At 51.2% G+C, this 16918-nt stretch overlaps 36 non-coding genes across 36 annotated transcripts; 30 read left to right on the top strand and 6 right to left on the bottom strand.

Annotated features, from left to right (window-relative positions):
• Positions 1-4: 4 nt before the first annotated feature.
• trnan-guu (transfer RNA asparagine (anticodon GUU)) lies at positions 5-78 on the top strand. The gene has a single exon. It is a non-coding gene; the product is annotated as a tRNA-Asn (tRNA).
• A 230-nt stretch (positions 79-308) lies between these two features.
• trnat-agu (transfer RNA threonine (anticodon AGU)) lies at positions 309-382 on the top strand. The gene has a single exon. It is a non-coding gene; the product is annotated as a tRNA-Thr (tRNA).
• Positions 383-582: 200 nt separating this feature from the next.
• On the bottom strand, positions 583-672 carry trnay-gua (transfer RNA tyrosine (anticodon GUA)). The gene is given in 2 exon segments: positions 583-618; positions 636-672. It is a non-coding gene; the product is annotated as a tRNA-Tyr (tRNA).
• Positions 673-1153: 481 nt separating this feature from the next.
• trnae-uuc (transfer RNA glutamic acid (anticodon UUC)) lies at positions 1154-1225 on the top strand. Its single transcript has one exon. It is a non-coding gene; the product is annotated as a tRNA-Glu (tRNA).
• A 300-nt stretch (positions 1226-1525) lies between these two features.
• On the top strand, positions 1526-1597 carry trnae-cuc (transfer RNA glutamic acid (anticodon CUC)). Its single transcript has one exon. It is a non-coding gene; the product is annotated as a tRNA-Glu (tRNA).
• Positions 1598-1890: 293 nt separating this feature from the next.
• trnae-uuc (transfer RNA glutamic acid (anticodon UUC)) lies at positions 1891-1962 on the top strand. The gene has a single exon. It is a non-coding gene; the product is annotated as a tRNA-Glu (tRNA).
• Positions 1963-2306: 344 nt separating this feature from the next.
• trnak-uuu (transfer RNA lysine (anticodon UUU)) lies at positions 2307-2379 on the bottom strand. Its single transcript has one exon. It is a non-coding gene; the product is annotated as a tRNA-Lys (tRNA).
• A 566-nt stretch (positions 2380-2945) lies between these two features.
• On the top strand, positions 2946-3017 carry trnaw-cca (transfer RNA tryptophan (anticodon CCA)). The gene has a single exon. It is a non-coding gene; the product is annotated as a tRNA-Trp (tRNA).
• Positions 3018-3352: 335 nt separating this feature from the next.
• Positions 3353-3426, top strand: trnan-guu (transfer RNA asparagine (anticodon GUU)). The gene has a single exon. It is a non-coding gene; the product is annotated as a tRNA-Asn (tRNA).
• Positions 3427-4501: 1075 nt separating this feature from the next.
• On the top strand, positions 4502-4573 carry trnae-uuc (transfer RNA glutamic acid (anticodon UUC)). Its single transcript has one exon. It is a non-coding gene; the product is annotated as a tRNA-Glu (tRNA).
• A 665-nt stretch (positions 4574-5238) lies between these two features.
• On the top strand, positions 5239-5310 carry trnae-uuc (transfer RNA glutamic acid (anticodon UUC)). The gene has a single exon. It is a non-coding gene; the product is annotated as a tRNA-Glu (tRNA).
• A 344-nt stretch (positions 5311-5654) lies between these two features.
• On the bottom strand, positions 5655-5727 carry trnak-uuu (transfer RNA lysine (anticodon UUU)). Its single transcript has one exon. It is a non-coding gene; the product is annotated as a tRNA-Lys (tRNA).
• A 566-nt stretch (positions 5728-6293) lies between these two features.
• Positions 6294-6365, top strand: trnaw-cca (transfer RNA tryptophan (anticodon CCA)). Its single transcript has one exon. It is a non-coding gene; the product is annotated as a tRNA-Trp (tRNA).
• A 335-nt stretch (positions 6366-6700) lies between these two features.
• Positions 6701-6774, top strand: trnan-guu (transfer RNA asparagine (anticodon GUU)). The gene has a single exon. It is a non-coding gene; the product is annotated as a tRNA-Asn (tRNA).
• A 230-nt stretch (positions 6775-7004) lies between these two features.
• trnat-agu (transfer RNA threonine (anticodon AGU)) lies at positions 7005-7078 on the top strand. Its single transcript has one exon. It is a non-coding gene; the product is annotated as a tRNA-Thr (tRNA).
• A 771-nt stretch (positions 7079-7849) lies between these two features.
• On the top strand, positions 7850-7921 carry trnae-uuc (transfer RNA glutamic acid (anticodon UUC)). Its single transcript has one exon. It is a non-coding gene; the product is annotated as a tRNA-Glu (tRNA).
• Positions 7922-8221: 300 nt separating this feature from the next.
• trnae-cuc (transfer RNA glutamic acid (anticodon CUC)) lies at positions 8222-8293 on the top strand. Its single transcript has one exon. It is a non-coding gene; the product is annotated as a tRNA-Glu (tRNA).
• Positions 8294-8586: 293 nt separating this feature from the next.
• Positions 8587-8658, top strand: trnae-uuc (transfer RNA glutamic acid (anticodon UUC)). Its single transcript has one exon. It is a non-coding gene; the product is annotated as a tRNA-Glu (tRNA).
• Positions 8659-9002: 344 nt separating this feature from the next.
• On the bottom strand, positions 9003-9075 carry trnak-uuu (transfer RNA lysine (anticodon UUU)). Its single transcript has one exon. It is a non-coding gene; the product is annotated as a tRNA-Lys (tRNA).
• Positions 9076-9641: 566 nt separating this feature from the next.
• Positions 9642-9713, top strand: trnaw-cca (transfer RNA tryptophan (anticodon CCA)). Its single transcript has one exon. It is a non-coding gene; the product is annotated as a tRNA-Trp (tRNA).
• Positions 9714-10048: 335 nt separating this feature from the next.
• trnan-guu (transfer RNA asparagine (anticodon GUU)) lies at positions 10049-10122 on the top strand. Its single transcript has one exon. It is a non-coding gene; the product is annotated as a tRNA-Asn (tRNA).
• A 230-nt stretch (positions 10123-10352) lies between these two features.
• On the top strand, positions 10353-10426 carry trnat-agu (transfer RNA threonine (anticodon AGU)). The gene has a single exon. It is a non-coding gene; the product is annotated as a tRNA-Thr (tRNA).
• A 27-nt stretch (positions 10427-10453) lies between these two features.
• trnae-cuc (transfer RNA glutamic acid (anticodon CUC)) lies at positions 10454-10525 on the top strand. The gene has a single exon. It is a non-coding gene; the product is annotated as a tRNA-Glu (tRNA).
• A 664-nt stretch (positions 10526-11189) lies between these two features.
• trnae-uuc (transfer RNA glutamic acid (anticodon UUC)) lies at positions 11190-11261 on the top strand. Its single transcript has one exon. It is a non-coding gene; the product is annotated as a tRNA-Glu (tRNA).
• Positions 11262-11561: 300 nt separating this feature from the next.
• Positions 11562-11633, top strand: trnae-cuc (transfer RNA glutamic acid (anticodon CUC)). Its single transcript has one exon. It is a non-coding gene; the product is annotated as a tRNA-Glu (tRNA).
• A 293-nt stretch (positions 11634-11926) lies between these two features.
• Positions 11927-11998, top strand: trnae-uuc (transfer RNA glutamic acid (anticodon UUC)). Its single transcript has one exon. It is a non-coding gene; the product is annotated as a tRNA-Glu (tRNA).
• Positions 11999-12342: 344 nt separating this feature from the next.
• trnak-uuu (transfer RNA lysine (anticodon UUU)) lies at positions 12343-12415 on the bottom strand. The gene has a single exon. It is a non-coding gene; the product is annotated as a tRNA-Lys (tRNA).
• A 566-nt stretch (positions 12416-12981) lies between these two features.
• trnaw-cca (transfer RNA tryptophan (anticodon CCA)) lies at positions 12982-13053 on the top strand. The gene has a single exon. It is a non-coding gene; the product is annotated as a tRNA-Trp (tRNA).
• Positions 13054-13388: 335 nt separating this feature from the next.
• On the top strand, positions 13389-13462 carry trnan-guu (transfer RNA asparagine (anticodon GUU)). The gene has a single exon. It is a non-coding gene; the product is annotated as a tRNA-Asn (tRNA).
• A 230-nt stretch (positions 13463-13692) lies between these two features.
• On the top strand, positions 13693-13766 carry trnat-agu (transfer RNA threonine (anticodon AGU)). Its single transcript has one exon. It is a non-coding gene; the product is annotated as a tRNA-Thr (tRNA).
• Positions 13767-14537: 771 nt separating this feature from the next.
• On the top strand, positions 14538-14609 carry trnae-uuc (transfer RNA glutamic acid (anticodon UUC)). Its single transcript has one exon. It is a non-coding gene; the product is annotated as a tRNA-Glu (tRNA).
• Positions 14610-14909: 300 nt separating this feature from the next.
• On the top strand, positions 14910-14981 carry trnae-cuc (transfer RNA glutamic acid (anticodon CUC)). The gene has a single exon. It is a non-coding gene; the product is annotated as a tRNA-Glu (tRNA).
• Positions 14982-15274: 293 nt separating this feature from the next.
• trnae-uuc (transfer RNA glutamic acid (anticodon UUC)) lies at positions 15275-15346 on the top strand. The gene has a single exon. It is a non-coding gene; the product is annotated as a tRNA-Glu (tRNA).
• Positions 15347-15690: 344 nt separating this feature from the next.
• On the bottom strand, positions 15691-15763 carry trnak-uuu (transfer RNA lysine (anticodon UUU)). The gene has a single exon. It is a non-coding gene; the product is annotated as a tRNA-Lys (tRNA).
• A 566-nt stretch (positions 15764-16329) lies between these two features.
• On the top strand, positions 16330-16401 carry trnaw-cca (transfer RNA tryptophan (anticodon CCA)). Its single transcript has one exon. It is a non-coding gene; the product is annotated as a tRNA-Trp (tRNA).
• A 335-nt stretch (positions 16402-16736) lies between these two features.
• trnan-guu (transfer RNA asparagine (anticodon GUU)) lies at positions 16737-16810 on the top strand. The gene has a single exon. It is a non-coding gene; the product is annotated as a tRNA-Asn (tRNA).
• Positions 16811-16918: the final 108 nt, after the last annotated feature.

Here is a 16918-nt window from a genome sequence, read left to right as displayed (position 1 = left end):
CAGGGTCTCTGTGGCGCAATTGGTTAGCGCGTTCGGCTGTTAACCGAAAGGATGGTGGTTCGAGCCCACCCAGGGACGAGTGTTTTCTTGTTTACTTCTGTTGTGGGTCCTGCCTGTGTGACAATGAGCTATACCGCCATCAGAGTCGAAGAAGCTGGAAAATCTCTTCATTCTGGTGCCTTGAGAGGCTTTGCTGCATGCTGGGCATAACCTTCGGAGGTGTCTTTCAAAGACGCTGTAGACCCCAGCTCAAAGCACCTACCCAAAGAGAACACAGCAGCCTGAGCCCGTCGTGGAGCATTAAGCAAGGCGCCGTGGCTTAGTTGGTCAAAGCGCCTGTCTAGTAAACAGGAGATCCTGAGTTCAAATCTCAGCGGTGCCTTTTTTGGCCCAAGAGGAAGCCAAGCTCTCCCTGGTGGTCTAGTGGCTAGGATTCGGCGCTCTCACCGCCGCGGCCCGGGTTCGATTCCTGGTCAGGGAAACCTGTTTTGAGATCTCTCTTAAAATGGGGGTCTCCCTTCTGTGAGAGCAGCCTTGTTGCATTGTCGCCAGAGAGGCCACATTTTTAGGCCAAAACATTCCTCCTTCGAGCCGGATTTGAACCAGCGACCTAAGGATTTCTAACCGCTTTTGACCTACAGTCCTCCGCTCTACCAACTGAGCTATCGAAGGGTGAGGGAGTGGGAGGTTTTATTTGCGAGGAAGGCATGCAATCTCCCATCCTCCAGTTCAGACACGCAAGAAAAAAAGCCCTTGCTGAGGCAATCCTCTTTTAAGAGTCTCCCTGGTGGTCTAGTGGCTAGGATTCGGCGCTCTCACCGCCGCGGCCCGGGTTCGATTCCTGGTCAGGGAAACCTGTTTTGAGATCTCTCTTAAAATGGGGGTCTCCCTTCTGTGAGAGCAGCCTTGTTGCATTGTCGCCAGAGAGGCCACATTTTTAGGCCAAAACATTCCGCCTTCGAGCCGGATTTGAACCAGCGACCTAAGGATTTCTAACCGCTTTTGACCTACAGTCCTCCGCTCTACCAACTGAGCTATCGAAGGGTGAGGGAGTGGGAGGTTTTATTTGCGAGGAAGGCATGCAATCTCCCATCCTCCAGTTCAGACACGCAAGAAAAAAAGCCCTTGCTGAGGCAATCCTCTTTTAAAAGTCTCCCTGGTGGTCTAGTGGCTAGGATTCGGCGCTTTCACCGCCGCGGCCCGGGTTCGATTCCCGGTCAGGGAACTTAAGGGTCAGTTGAAATCTCTGCCTTTGACTCGCTTAGTTTTGCAACTCGGTCCTCATCTTCAGGTGGCTGAGGGGTGAGGGAATCGGAGGGAATCGGACTAGTAATCAGAAGGTTGCTGGTTCGATCCCTGGCTCTGCCGAATGACGTTGTGTCCTTGGGCAAGGCACTTCACCCTACTTGCCTCGGGGGGAATGTCCCTGTACTTACTGTAAGTCGCTCTGGATAAGAGCGTCTGCTAAATGACTAAATGTAAATGTAAAATGTATCTTTGACAGCGAGCAGAGGAAGCCAAGCTCTCCCTGGTGGTCTAGTGGCTAGGATTCGGCGCTCTCACCGCCGCGGCCCGGGTTCGATTCCCGGTCAGGGAAACCTGTTTTGAGACCTCTCTTAAAATGGGGGGTCTCCCTGCTGTGAGAGCTGCATTGTCGCCAGATAGGCCACATTTTTAGGCCAAAACATCCCTCCTTCGAGCCGGATTTGAACCAGCGACCTAAGGATTTCTAACCGCTTTTGACCTACAGTCCTCCGCTCTACCAACTGAGCTATCGAAGGGTGAGCGAGTGGGGGGTTTTATTTGCGAGGAAGGCATGCAATCTCCCATCCTCCAGTTCAGACACGCAAGAAAAAAAGCCCTTGCTGAGGCAATCCTCTTTTAAGAGTCTCCCTGGTGGTCTAGTGGCTAGGATTCGGCGCTTTCACCGCCGCGGCCCGGGTTCGATTCCCGGTCAGGGAACCTAAGGGTCAGTTGAAATCTCTGCCTTTGACTCGCTTCGTTTTGCAACTTGGTCCTCATCTTCAGGTGTCAGAACATTCAGGGTTCGATTCCCGGTCAGGGAACTTAAGTGTCAGCGGAAATCTTTGTGACAGCTGGCTTTTTGCATTCTTTGTCTCAAAGTAAGGCGTGCAACAGAGACAAGGGTTGCTGCGTGCCATAAGTCACGCTGTGTAGTTTGAACACACAGCTCACGCAGGGACTTGAACGCTGGACCCTCAGATTAAAAGCTTCCATTGTTTCCTCAAAGTGAGGTATATAAGAGAGACAATGGCAGGCCGCTCCGACAAGGTTTGAACACACGCCGCCCGAACAGGGACTTGAACCCTGGACCCTCAGATTAAAAGTCTGATGCTCTGCCGACTGAGCTATACAGGCTCTGGAAGCACAGAAAACTCAGAGTATTTTGTGGAACTTCCGCATGTAAATCTCCTCGCCCACACAAACCCTTAAGGAACGTATGGCGAATCCCTGGCAAGTGTAGCGGGGTTTGCTCGTTGAAGAATAGAAATACTTTGCCAATCGTCAACATTAGTGAGCACGCACCCGTCAAAATGTCTTTGACAATGAATTTGTTCATGTAAGGTCAATATGGATCGTATGAACGAGTTTGATTTTGAACTTGTTATGAGATTGGTTTCAAGGAACAGCTGTAGGGGTCACGAGACTGTCTCGTGACCCCTGCAGCTGTCTCTAGTCTGCGTGATCTCAGCCAGGTTGCAATTAGAATTGCGTTTTTGGGGACTTCTTCTGTGGAATCGTTCAGGCAGTGTTGCACAGGCACTAAAGTAATCTTGTTGAATCCCAGGAGAAGCTTGGCGACGTCCATTGGGACGTCAATCCTGATGGCGTTCACGCCATAGTTGGTACTCTCAGCGCACTTTGCGGCACAGCGTTTGCACATCAGAGTCCACGTCCGAGTGTTGCCTCCTTACATGCACACAGGCCTCGTGGCGCAACGGTAGCGCGTCTGACTCCAGATCAGAAGGTTGTGTGTTCAAATCACATCAGGGTCAGCGGTCATTATGGGTGGCCCTCCATTGGGAAAAAAAATTCTTAATTGCGGACGCTGTGAGAGCTCACTCTTTTACAGAACTGGCAAAATCAAGCTCTGATTGCTTCCTCAAAGTGAGTCATGCCATCACTTCTAGGCAGGGCAAAGAAAAGCCATTCAAAGGTTGTGGGTTTGAGTCCCACCAGAGTCGTTGTCTTTGTTTCCCAAACTCCCGTTGACAGATCACAGGAAGAGTTATTACTATGGCCGCTCCTCCTCCTCTTCTTCATGGGGAGTTTTGGCAAACGTCTCCCAGCGTTTCCTTCCATTTTTCATTCATGGTTCTGCGGAGACAGGGTCTCTGTGGCGCAATTGGTTAGCGCGTTCGGCTGTTAACCGAAAGGATGGTGGTTCGAGCCCACCCAGGGACGAGTGTTTTCTTGTTTACTTCTGTTGTGGGTCCTGCCTGTGTGACAATGAGCTATACCGCCATCAGAGTCGAAGAAGCTGGAAAATCTCTTCATTCTGGTGCCTTGAGAGGCTTTGCTGCATGCTGGGCATAACCTTCGGAGGTGTCTTTCAAAGACGCTGTAGACCCCAGCTCAAAGCACCTACCCAAAGAGAACACAGCAGCCTGAGCCCGTCGTGGAGCATTAAGCAAGGCGCCGTGGCTTAGTTGGTCAAAGCGCCTGTCTAGTAAACAGGAGATCCTGAGTTCAAATCTCAACGGTGCCTTTTTTGGCCCAAGAGGAAGCCAAGCTCTCCCTGGTGGTCTAGTGGCTAGGATTCGGCGCTCTCACCGCCGCGGCCCGGGTTCGATTCCTGGTCAGGGAAACCTGTTTTGAGATCTCTCTTAAAATGGGGGTCTCCCTTCTGTGAGAGCAGCCTTGTTGCATTGTCGCCAGAGAGGCCACATTTTTAGGCCAAAACATTCCTCCTTCGAGCCGGATTTGAACCAGCGACCTAAGGATTTCTAACCGCTTTTGACCTACAGTCCTCCGCTCTACCAACTGAGCTATCGAAGGGTGAGGGAGTGGGAGGTTTTATTTGCGAGGAAGGCATGCAATCTCCCATCCTCCAGTTCAGACACGCAAGAAAAAAAGCCCTTGCTGAGGCAATCCTCTTTTAAGAGTCTCCCTGGTGGTCTAGTGGCTAGGATTCGGCGCTCTCACCGCCGCGGCCCGGGTTCGATTCCTGGTCAGGGAAACCTGTTTTGAGATCTCTCTTAAAATGGGGGTCTCCCTTCTGTGAGAGCAGCCTTGTTGCATTGTCGCCAGAGAGGCCACATTTTTAGGCCAAAACATTCCGCCTTCGAGCCGGATTTGAACCAGCGACCTAAGGATTTCTAACCGCTTTTGACCTACAGTCCTCCGCTCTACCAACTGAGCTATCGAAGGGTGAGGGAGTGGGAGGTTTTATTTGCGAGGAAGGCATGCAATCTCCCATCCTCCAGTTCAGACACGCAAGAAAAAAAGCCCTTGCTGAGGCAATCCTCTTTTAAAAGTCTCCCTGGTGGTCTAGTGGCTAGGATTCGGCGCTTTCACCGCCGCGGCCCGGGTTCGATTCCCGGTCAGGGAACTTAAGGGTCAGTTGAAATCTCTGCCTTTGACTCGCTTAGTTTTGCAACTCGGTCCTCATCTTCAGGTGGCTGAGGGGTGAGGGAATCGGAGGGAATCGGACTAGTAATCAGAAGGTTGCTGGTTCGATCCCTGGCTCTGCCGAATGACGTTGTGTCCTTGGGCAAGGCACTTCACCCTACTTGCCTCGGGGGGAATGTCCCTGTACTTACTGTAAGTCGCTCTGGATAAGAGCGTCTGCTAAATGACTAAATGTAAATGTAAAATGTATCTTTGACAGCGAGCAGAGGAAGCCAAGCTCTCCCTGGTGGTCTAGTGGCTAGGATTCGGCGCTCTCACCGCCGCGGCCCGGATTCGATTCCCGGTCAGGGAAACCTGTTTTGAGACCTCTCTTAAAATGGGGGGTCTCCCTGCTGTGAGAGCTGCATTGTCGCCAGATAGGCCACATTTTTAGGCCAAAACATCCCTCCTTCGAGCCGGATTTGAACCAGCGACCTAAGGATTTCTAACCGCTTTTGACCTACAGTCCTCCGCTCTACCAACTGAGCTATCGAAGGGTGAGCGAGTGGGGGGTTTTATTTGCGAGGAAGGCATGCAATCTCCCATCCTCCAGTTCAGACACGCAAGAAAAAAAGCCCTTGCTGAGGCAATCCTCTTTTAAGAGTCTCCCTGGTGGTCTAGTGGCTAGGATTCGGCGCTTTCACCGCCGCGGCCCGGGTTCGATTCCCGGTCAGGGAACCTAAGGGTCAGTTGAAATCTCTGCCTTTGACTCGCTTCGTTTTGCAACTTGGTCCTCATCTTCAGGTGTCAGAACATTCAGGGTTCGATTCCCGGTCAGGGAACTTAAGTGTCAGCGGAAATCTTTGTGACAGCTGGCTTTTTGCATTCTTTGTCTCAAAGTAAGGCGTGCAACAGAGACAAGGGTTGCTGCGTGCCATAAGTCACGCTGTGTAGTTTGAACACACAGCTCACGCAGGGACTTGAACGCTGGACCCTCAGATTAAAAGCTTCCATTGTTTCCTCAAAGTGAGGTATATAAGAGAGACAGTGGCAGGCCGCTCCGACAAGGTTTGAACACACGCCGCCCGAACAGGGACTTGAACCCTGGACCCTCAGATTAAAAGTCTGATGCTCTGCCGACTGAGCTATACAGGCTCTGGAAGCACAGAAAACTCAGAGTATTTTGTGGAACTTCCGCATGTAAATCTCCTCGCCCACACAAACCCTTAAGGAACGTATGGCGAATCCCTGGCAAGTGTAGCGGGGTTTGCTCGTTGAAGAATAGAAATACTTTGCCAATCGTCAACATTAGTGAGCACGCACCCGTCAAAATGTCTTTGACAATGAATTTGTTCATGTAAGGTCAATATGGATCGTATGAACGAGTTTGATTTTGAACTTGTTATGAGATTGGTTTCAAGGAACAGCTGCAGGGGTCACGAGACTGTCTCGTGACCCCTGCAGCTGTCTCTAGTCTGCGTGATCTCAGCCAGGTTGCAATTAGAATTGCGTTTTTGGGGACTTCTTCTGTGGAATCGTTCAGGCAGTGTTGCACAGGCACTAAAGTAATCTTGTTGAATCCCAGGAGAAGCTTGGCGACGTCCATTGGGACGTCAATCCTGATGGCGTTCACGCCATAGTTGGTACTCTCAGCGCACTTTGCGGCACAGCGTTTGCACATCAGAGTCCACGTCCGAGTGTTGCCTCCTTACATGCACACAGGCCTCGTGGCGCAACGGTAGCGCGTCTGACTCCAGATCAGAAGGTTGTGTGTTCAAATCACGTCGGGGTCAGCGGTCATTATGGGTGGCCCTCCATTGGGAAAAAAAATTCTTAATTGCGGACGCTGTGAGAGCTCACTCTTTTACAGAACTGGCAAAATCAAGCTCTGATTGCTTCCTCAAAGTGAGTCATGCCATCACTTCTAGGCAGGGCAAAGAAAAGCCATTCAAAGGTTGTGGGTTTGAGTCCCACCAGAGTCGTTGTCTTTGTTTCCCAAACTCCCGTTGACAGATCACAGGAAGAGTTATTACTATGGCCGCTCCTCCTCCTCTTCTTCATGGGGAGTTTTGGCAAACGTCTCCCAGCGTTTCCTTCCATTTTTCATTCATGGTTCTGCGGAGACAGGGTCTCTGTGGCGCAATTGGTTAGCGCGTTCGGCTGTTAACCGAAAGGATGGTGGTTCGAGCCCACCCAGGGACGAGTGTTTTCTTGTTTACTTCTGTTGTGGGTCCTGCCTGTGTGACAATGAGCTATACCGCCATCAGAGTCGAAGAAGCTGGAAAATCTCTTCATTCTGGTGCCTTGAGAGGCTTTGCTGCATGCTGGGCATAACCTTCGGAGGTGTCTTTCAAAGACGCTGTAGACCCCAGCTCAAAGCACCTACCCAAAGAGAACACAGCAGCCTGAGCCCGTCGTGGAGCATTAAGCAAGGCGCCGTGGCTTAGTTGGTCAAAGCGCCTGTCTAGTAAACAGGAGATCCTGAGTTCAAATCTCAGCGGTGCCTTTTTTGGCCCAAGAGGAAGCCAAGCTCTCCCTGGTGGTCTAGTGGCTAGGATTCGGCGCTCTCACCGCCGCGGCCCGGGTTCGATTCCTGGTCAGGGAAACCTGTTTTGAGATCTCTCTTAAAATGGGGGTCTCCCTTCTGTGAGAGCAGCCTTGTTGCATTGTCGCCAGAGAGGCCACATTTTTAGGCCAAAACATTCCTCCTTCGAGCCGGATTTGAACCAGCGACCTAAGGATTTCTAACCGCTTTTGACCTACAGTCCTCCGCTCTACCAACTGAGCTATCGAAGGGTGAGGGAGTGGGAGGTTTTATTTGCGAGGAAGGCATGCAATCTCCCATCCTCCAGTTCAGACACGCAAGAAAAAAAGCCCTTGCTGAGGCAATCCTCTTTTAAGAGTCTCCCTGGTGGTCTAGTGGCTAGGATTCGGCGCTCTCACCGCCGCGGCCCGGGTTCGATTCCTGGTCAGGGAAACCTGTTTTGAGATCTCTCTTAAAATGGGGGTCTCCCTTCTGTGAGAGCAGCCTTGTTGCATTGTCGCCAGAGAGGCCACATTTTTAGGCCAAAACATTCCGCCTTCGAGCCGGATTTGAACCAGCGACCTAAGGATTTCTAACCGCTTTTGACCTACAGTCCTCCGCTCTACCAACTGAGCTATCGAAGGGTGAGGGAGTGGGAGGTTTTATTTGCGAGGAAGGCATGCAATCTCCCATCCTCCAGTTCAGACACGCAAGAAAAAAAGCCCTTGCTGAGGCAATCCTCTTTTAAAAGTCTCCCTGGTGGTCTAGTGGCTAGGATTCGGCGCTTTCACCGCCGCGGCCCGGGTTCGATTCCCGGTCAGGGAACTTAAGGGTCAGTTGAAATCTCTGCCTTTGACTCGCTTAGTTTTGCAACTCGGTCCTCATCTTCAGGTGGCTGAGGGGTGAGGGAATCGGAGGGAATCGGACTAGTAATCAGAAGGTTGCTGGTTCGATCCCTGGCTCTGCCGAATGACGTTGTGTCCTTGGGCAAGGCACTTCACCCTACTTGCCTCGGGGGGAATGTCCCTGTACTTACTGTAAGTCGCTCTGGATAAGAGCGTCTGCTAAATGACTAAATGTAAATGTAAAATGTATCTTTGACAGCGAGCAGAGGAAGCCAAGCTCTCCCTGGTGGTCTAGTGGCTAGGATTCGGCGCTCTCACCGCCGCGGCCCGGGTTCGATTCCCGGTCAGGGAAACCTGTTTTGAGACCTCTCTTAAAATGGGGGGTCTCCCTGCTGTGAGAGCTGCATTGTCGCCAGATAGGCCACATTTTTAGGCCAAAACATCCCTCCTTCGAGCCGGATTTGAACCAGCGACCTAAGGATTTCTAACCGCTTTTGACCTACAGTCCTCCGCTCTACCAACTGAGCTATCGAAGGGTGAGCGAGTGGGGGGTTTTATTTGCGAGGAAGGCATGCAATCTCCCATCCTCCAGTTCAGACACGCAAGAAAAAAGGCCCTTGCTGAGGCAATCCTCTTTTAAGAGTCTCCCTGGTGGTCTAGTGGCTAGGATTCGGCGCTTTCACCGCCGCGGCCCGGGTTCGATTCCCGGTCAGGGAACCTAAGGGTCAGTTGAAATCTCTGCCTTTGACTCGCTTAGTTTTGCAACTTGGTCCTCATCTTCAGGTGTCAGAACATTCAGGGTTCGATTCCCGGTCAGGGAACTTAAGTGTCAGCGGAAATCTTTGTGACAGCTGGCTTTTTGCATTCTTTGTCTCAAAGTAAGGCGTGCAACAGAGACAAGGGTTGCTGCGTGCCATAAGTCACGCTGTGTAGTTTGAACACACAGCTCACGCAGGGACTTGAACGCTGGACCCTCAGATTAAAAGCTTCCATTGTTTCCTCAAAGTGAGGTATATAAGAGAGACAGTGGCAGGCCGCTCCGACAAGGTTTGAACACACGCCGCCCGAACAGGGACTTGAACCCTGGACCCTCAGATTAAAAGTCTGATGCTCTGCCGACTGAGCTATACAGGCTCTGGAAGCACAGAAAACTCAGAGTATTTTGTGGAACTTCCGCATGTAAATCTCCTCGCCCACACAAACCCTTAAGGAACGTATGGCGAATCCCTGGCAAGTGTAGCGGGGTTTGCTCGTTGAAGAATAGAAATACTTTGCCAATCGTCAACATTAGTGAGCACGCACCCGTCAAAATGTCTTTGACAATGAATTTGTTCATGTAAGGTCAATATGGATCGTATGAACGAGTTTGATTTTGAACTTGTTATGAGATTGGTTTCAAGGAACAGCTGCAGGGGTCACGAGACTGTCTCGTGACCCCTGCAGCTGTCTCTAGTCTGCGTGATCTCAGCCAGGTTGCAATTAGAATTGCGTTTTTGGGGACTTCTTCTGTGGAATCGTTCAGGCAGTGTTGCACAGGCACTAAAGTAATCTTGTTGAATCCCAGGAGAAGCTTGGCGACGTCCATTGGGACGTCAATCCTGATGGCGTTCACGCCATAGTTGGTACTCTCAGCGCACTTTGCGGCACAGCGTTTGCACATCAGAGTCCACGTCCGAGTGTTGCCTCCTTACATGCACACAGGCCTCGTGGCGCAACGGTAGCGCGTCTGACTCCAGATCAGAAGGTTGTGTGTTCAAATCACGTCAGGGTCAGCGGTCATTATGGGTGGCCCTCCATTGGGAAAAAAAATTCTTAATTGCGGACGCTGTGAGAGCTCACTCTTTTACAGAACTGGCAAAATCAAGCTCTGATTGCTTCCTCAAAGTGAGTCATGCCATCACTTCTAGGCAGGGCAAAGAAAAGCCATTCAAAGGTTGTGGGTTTGAGTCCCACCAGAGTCGTTGTCTTTGTTTCCCAAACTCCCGTTGACAGATCACAGGAAGAGTTATTACTATGGCCGCTCCTCCTCCTCTTCTTCATGGGGAGTTTTGGCAAACGTCTCCCAGCGTTTCCTTCCATTTTTCATTCATGGTTCTGCGGAGACAGGGTCTCTGTGGCGCAATTGGTTAGCGCGTTCGGCTGTTAACCGAAAGGATGGTGGTTCGAGCCCACCCAGGGACGAGTGTTTTCTTGTTTACTTCTGTTGTGGGTCCTGCCTGTGTGACAATGAGCTATACCGCCATCAGAGTCGAAGAAGCTGGAAAATCTCTTCATTCTGGTGCCTTGAGAGGCTTTGCTGCATGCTGGGCATAACCTTCGGAGGTGTCTTTCAAAGACGCTGTAGACCCCAGCTCAAAGCACCTACCCAAAGAGAACACAGCAGCCTGAGCCCGTCGTGGAGCATTAAGCAAGGCGCCGTGGCTTAGTTGGTCAAAGCGCCTGTCTAGTAAACAGGAGATCCTGAGTTCAAATCTCAGCGGTGCCTTTTTTGGCCCAAGAGGAAGCCAAGCTCTCCCTGGTGGTCTAGTGGCTAGGATTCGGCGCTCTCACCGCCGCGGCCCGGGTTCGATTCCCGGTCAGGGAAACCTGTTTTGAGACCTCTCTTAAAATGGGGGTGTCCCTGCTGTGAGAGCTGCATTGACGCCAGATAGGCCACATTTTTAGGCCAAAACATCCCTCCTTCGAGCCGGATTTGAACCAGCGACCTAAGGATTTCTAACCGCTTTTGACCTACAGTCCTCCGCTCTACCAACTGAGCTATCGAAGGGTGAGCGAGTAGGAGGTTTTATTTGCGAGGAAGGCATGCAATCTCCCATCCTCCAGTTCAGACACGCAAGAAAAAAAGCCCTTGCTGAGGCAATCCTCTTTTAAGAGTCTCCCTGGTGGTCTAGTGGCTAGGATTCGGCGCTCTCACCGCCGCGGCCCGGGTTCGATTCCTGGTCAGGGAAACCTGTTTTGAGATCTCTCTTAAAATGGGGGTCTCCCTTCTGTGAGAGCAGCCTTGTTGCATTGTCGCCAGAGAGGCCACATTTTTAGGCCAAAACATTCCTCCTTCGAGCCGGATTTGAACCAGCGGCCTAAGGATTTCTAACCGCTTTTGACCTACAGTCCTCCGCTCTACCAACTGAGCTATCGAAGGGTGAGGGAGTGGGAGGTTTTATTTGCGAGGAAGGCATGCAATCTCCCATCCTCCAGTTCAGACACGCAAGAAAAAAAGCCCTTGCTGAGGCAATCCTCTTTTAAAAGTCTCCCTGGTGGTCTAGTGGCTAGGATTCGGCGCTTTCACCGCCGCGGCCCGGGTTCGATTCCCGGTCAGGGAACTTAAGGGTCAGTTGAAATCTCTGCCTTTGACTCGCTTAGTTTTGCAACTCGGTCCTCATCTTCAGGTGGCTGAGGGGTGAGGGAATCGGAGGGAATCGGACTAGTAATCAGAAGGTTGCTGGTTCGATCCCTGGCTCTGCCGAATGACGTTGTGTCCTTGGGCAAGGCACTTCACCCTACTTGCCTCGGGGGGAATGTCCCTGTACTTACTGTAAGTCGCTCTGGATAAGAGCGTCTGCTAAATGACTAAATGTAAATGTAAAATGTATCTTTGACAGCGAGCAGAGGAAGCCAAGCTCTCCCTGGTGGTCTAGTGGCTAGGATTCGGCGCTCTCACCGCCGCGGCCCGGGTTCGATTCCCGGTCAGGGAAACCTGTTTTGAGACCTCTCTTAAAATGGGGGGTCTCCCTGCTGTGAGAGCTGCATTGTCGCCAGATAGGCCACATTTTTAGGCCAAAACATCCCTCCTTCGAGCCGGATTTGAACCAGCGACCTAAGGATTTCTAACCGCTTTTGACCTACAGTCCTCCGCTCTACCAACTGAGCTATCGAAGGGTGAGCGAGTGGGGGGTTTTATTTGCGAGGAAGGCATGCAATCTCCCATCCTCCAGTTCAGACACGCAAGAAAAAAGGCCCTTGCTGAGGCAATCCTCTTTTAAGAGTCTCCCTGGTGGTCTAGTGGCTAGGATTCGGCGCTTTCACCGCCGCGGCCCGGGTTCGATTCCCGGTCAGGGAACCTAAGGGTCAGTTGAAATCTCTGCCTTTGACTCGCTTAGTTTTGCAACTTGGTCCTCATCTTCAGGTGTCAGAACATTCAGGGTTCGATTCCCGGTCAGGGAACTTAAGTGTCAGCGGAAATCTTTGTGACAGCTGGCTTTTTGCATTCTTTGTCTCAAAGTAAGGCGTGCAACAGAGACAAGGGTTGCTGCGTGCCATAAGTCACGCTGTGTAGTTTGAACACACAGCTCACGCAGGGACTTGAACGCTGGACCCTCAGATTAAAAGCTTCCATTGTTTCCTCAAAGTGAGGTATATAAGAGAGACAGTGGCAGGCCGCTCCGACAAGGTTTGAACACACGCCGCCCGAACAGGGACTTGAACCCTGGACCCTCAGATTAAAAGTCTGATGCTCTGCCGACTGAGCTATACAGGCTCTGGAAGCACAGAAAACTCAGAGTATTTTGTGGAACTTCCGCATGTAAATCTCCTCGCCCACACAAACCCTTAAGGAACGTATGGCGAATCCCTGGCAAGTGTAGCGGGGTTTGCTCGTTGAAGAATAGAAATACTTTGCCAATCGTCAACATTAGTGAGCACGCACCCGTCAAAATGTCTTTGACAATGAATTTGTTCATGTAAGGTCAATATGGATCGTATGAACGAGTTTGATTTTGAACTTGTTATGAGATTGGTTTCAAGGAACAGCTGCAGGGGTCACGAGACTGTCTCGTGACCCCTGCAGCTGTCTCTAGTCTGCGTGATCTCAGCCAGGTTGCAATTAGAATTGCGTTTTTGGGGACTTCTTCTGTGGAATCGTTCAGGCAGTGTTGCACAGGCACTAAAGTAATCTTGTTGAATCCCAGGAGAAGCTTGGCGACGTCCATTGGGACGTCAATCCTGATGGCGTTCACGCCATAGTTGGTACTCTCAGCGCACTTTGCGGCACAGCGTTTGCACATCAGAGTCCACGTCCGAGTGTTGCCTCCTTACATGCACACAGGCCTCGTGGCGCAACGGTAGCGCGTCTGACTCCAGATCAGAAGGTTGTGTGTTCAAATCACGTCGGGGTCAGCGGTCATTATGGGTGGCCCTCCATTGGGAAAAAAAATTCTTAATTGCGGACGCTGTGAGAGCTCACTCTTTTACAGAACTGGCAAAATCAAGCTCTGATTGCTTCCTCAAAGTGAGTCATGCCATCACTTCTAGGCAGGGCAAAGAAAAGCCATTCAAAGGTTGTGGGTTTGAGTCCCACCAGAGTCGTTGTCTTTGTTTCCCAAACTCCCGTTGACAGATCACAGGAAGAGTTATTACTATGGCCGCTCCTCCTCCTCTTCTTCATGGGGAGTTTTGGCAAACGTCTCCCAGCGTTTCCTTCCATTTTTCATTCATGGTTCTGCGGAGACAGGGTCTCTGTGGCGCAATTGGTTAGCGCGTTCGGCTGTTAACCGAAAGGATGGTGGTTCGAGCCCACCCAGGGACGAGTGTTTTCTTGTTTACTTCTGTTGTGGGTCCTGCCTGTGTGACAATGAGCTATACCGCCATCAGAGTCGAAGAAGCTGGAAAATCTCTTCATTCTGGTGCCTTGAGAGGCTTTGCTGCATGCTGGGCATAACCTTCGGAGGTGTCTTTCAAAGACGCTGTAGACCCCAGCTCAAAGCACCTACCCAAAGAGAACACAGCAGCCTGAGCCCGTCGTGGAGCATTAAGCAAGGCGCCGTGGCTTAGTTGGTCAAAGCGCCTGTCTAGTAAACAGGAGATCCTGAGTTCAAATCTCAGCGGTGCCTTTTTTGGCCCAAGAGGAAGCCAAGCTCTCCCTGGTGGTCTAGTGGCTAGGATTCGGCGCTCTCACCGCCGCGGCCCGGGTTCGATTCCTGGTCAGGGAAACCTGTTTTGAGATCTCTCTTAAAATGGGGGTCTCCCTTCTGTGAGAGCAGCCTTGTTGCATTGTCGCCAGAGAGGCCACATTTTTAGGCCAAAACATTCCTCCTTCGAGCCGGATTTGAACCAGCGACCTAAGGATTTCTAACCGCTTTTGACCTACAGTCCTCCGCTCTACCAACTGAGCTATCGAAGGGTGAGGGAGTGGGAGGTTTTATTTGCGAGGAAGGCATGCAATCTCCCATCCTCCAGTTCAGACACGCAAGAAAAAAAGCCCTTGCTGAGGCAATCCTCTTTTAAGAGTCTCCCTGGTGGTCTAGTGGCTAGGATTCGGCGCTCTCACCGCCGCGGCCCGGGTTCGATTCCTGGTCAGGGAAACCTGTTTTGAGATCTCTCTTAAAATGGGGGTCTCCCTTCTGTGAGAGCAGCCTTGTTGCATTGTCGCCAGAGAGGCCACATTTTTAGGCCAAAACATTCCGCCTTCGAGCCGGATTTGAACCAGCGACCTAAGGATTTCTAACCGCTTTTGACCTACAGTCCTCCGCTCTACCAACTGAGCTATCGAAGGGTGAGGGAGTGGGAGGTTTTATTTGCGAGGAAGGCATGCAATCTCCCATCCTCCAGTTCAGACACGCAAGAAAAAAAGCCCTTGCTGAGGCAATCCTCTTTTAAAAGTCTCCCTGGTGGTCTAGTGGCTAGGATTCGGCGCTTTCACCGCCGCGGCCCGGGTTCGATTCCCGGTCAGGGAACTTAAGGGTCAGTTGAAATCTCTGCCTTTGACTCGCTTAGTTTTGCAACTCGGTCCTCATCTTCAGGTGGCTGAGGGGTGAGGGAATCGGAGGGAATCGGACTAGTAATCAGAAGGTTGCTGGTTCGATCCCTGGCTCTGCCGAATGACGTTGTGTCCTTGGGCAAGGCACTTCACCCTACTTGCCTCGGGGGGAATGTCCCTGTACTTACTGTAAGTCGCTCTGGATAAGAGCGTCTGCTAAATGACTAAATGTAAATGTAAAATGTATCTTTGACAGCGAGCAGAGGAAGCCAAGCTCTCCCTGGTGGTCTAGTGGCTAGGATTCGGCGCTCTCACCGCCGCGGCCCGGGTTCGATTCCCGGTCAGGGAAACCTGTTTTGAGACCTCTCTTAAAATGGGGGGTCTCCCTGCTGTGAGAGCTGCATTGTCGCCAGATAGGCCACATTTTTAGGCCAAAACATCCCTCCTTCGAGCCGGATTTGAACCAGCGACCTAAGGATTTCTAACCGCTTTTGACCTACAGTCCTCCGCTCTACCAACTGAGCTATCGAAGGGTGAGCGAGTGGGGGGTTTTATTTGCGAGGAAGGCATGCAATCTCCCATCCTCCAGTTCAGACACGCAAGAAAAAAGGCCCTTGCTGAGGCAATCCTCTTTTAAGAGTCTCCCTGGTGGTCTAGTGGCTAGGATTCGGCGCTTTCACCGCCGCGGCCCGGGTTCGATTCCCGGTCAGGGAACCTAAGGGTCAGTTGAAATCTCTGCCTTTGACTCGCTTAGTTTTGCAACTTGGTCCTCATCTTCAGGTGTCAGAACATTCAGGGTTCGATTCCCGGTCAGGGAACTTAAGTGTCAGCGGAAATCTTTGTGACAGCTGGCTTTTTGCATTCTTTGTCTCAAAGTAAGGCGTGCAACAGAGACAAGGGTTGCTGCGTGCCATAAGTCACGCTGTGTAGTTTGAACACACAGCTCACGCAGGGACTTGAACGCTGGACCCTCAGATTAAAAGCTTCCATTGTTTCCTCAAAGTGAGGTATATAAGAGAGACAGTGGCAGGCCGCTCCGACAAGGTTTGAACACACGCCGCCCGAACAGGGACTTGAACCCTGGACCCTCAGATTAAAAGTCTGATGCTCTGCCGACTGAGCTATACAGGCTCTGGAAGCACAGAAAACTCAGAGTATTTTGTGGAACTTCCGCATGTAAATCTCCTCGCCCACACAAACCCTTAAGGAACGTATGGCGAATCCCTGGCAAGTGTAGCGGGGTTTGCTCGTTGAAGAATAGAAATACTTTGCCAATCGTCAACATTAGTGAGCACGCACCCGTCAAAATGTCTTTGACAATGAATTTGTTCATGTAAGGTCAATATGGATCGTATGAACGAGTTTGATTTTGAACTTGTTATGAGATTGGTTTCAAGGAACAGCTGCAGGGGTCACGAGACTGTCTCGTGACCCCTGCAGCTGTCTCTAGTCTGCGTGATCTCAGCCAGGTTGCAATTAGAATTGCGTTTTTGGGGACTTCTTCTGTGGAATCGTTCAGGCAGTGTTGCACAGGCACTAAAGTAATCTTGTTGAATCCCAGGAGAAGCTTGGCGACGTCCATTGGGACGTCAATCCTGATGGCGTTCACGCCATAGTTGGTACTCTCAGCGCACTTTGCGGCACAGCGTTTGCACATCAGAGTCCACGTCCGAGTGTTGCCTCCTTACATGCACACAGGCCTCGTGGCGCAACGGTAGCGCGTCTGACTCCAGATCAGAAGGTTGTGTGTTCAAATCACGTCGGGGTCAGCGGTCATTATGGGTGGCCCTCCATTGGGAAAAAAAATTCTTAATTGCGGACGCTGTGAGAGCTCACTCTTTTACAGAACTGGCAAAATCAAGCTCTGATTGCTTCCTCAAAGTGAGTCATGCCATCACTTCTAGGCAGGGCAAAGAAAAGCCATTCAAAGGTTGTGGGTTTGAGTCCCACCAGAGTCGTTGTCTTTGTTTCCCAAACTCCCGTTGACAGATCACAGGAAGAGTTATTACTATGGCCGCTCCTCCTCCTCTTCTTCATGGGGAGTTTTGGCAAACGTCTCCCAGCGTTTCCTTCCATTTTTCATTCATGGTTCTGCGGAGACAGGGTCTCTGTGGCGCAATTGGTTAGCGCGTTCGGCTGTTAACCGAAAGGATGGTGGTTCGAGCCCACCCAGGGACGAGTGTTTTCTTGTTTACTTCTGTTGTGGGTCCTGCCTGTGTGACAATGAGCTATACCGCCATCAGAGTCGAAGAAGCTGGAAAATCTCTTCATTCTGGTGCCTTGAGA

Source organism: Osmerus mordax, chromosome 25 (genome assembly GCF_038355195.1).
Source record: "Osmerus mordax isolate fOsmMor3 chromosome 25, fOsmMor3.pri, whole genome shotgun sequence".
Classification (NCBI taxonomy): Eukaryota; Metazoa; Chordata; class Actinopteri; order Osmeriformes; family Osmeridae; genus Osmerus; species Osmerus mordax.
This window is presented reverse-complemented; position numbering and strand designations above follow the sequence as displayed.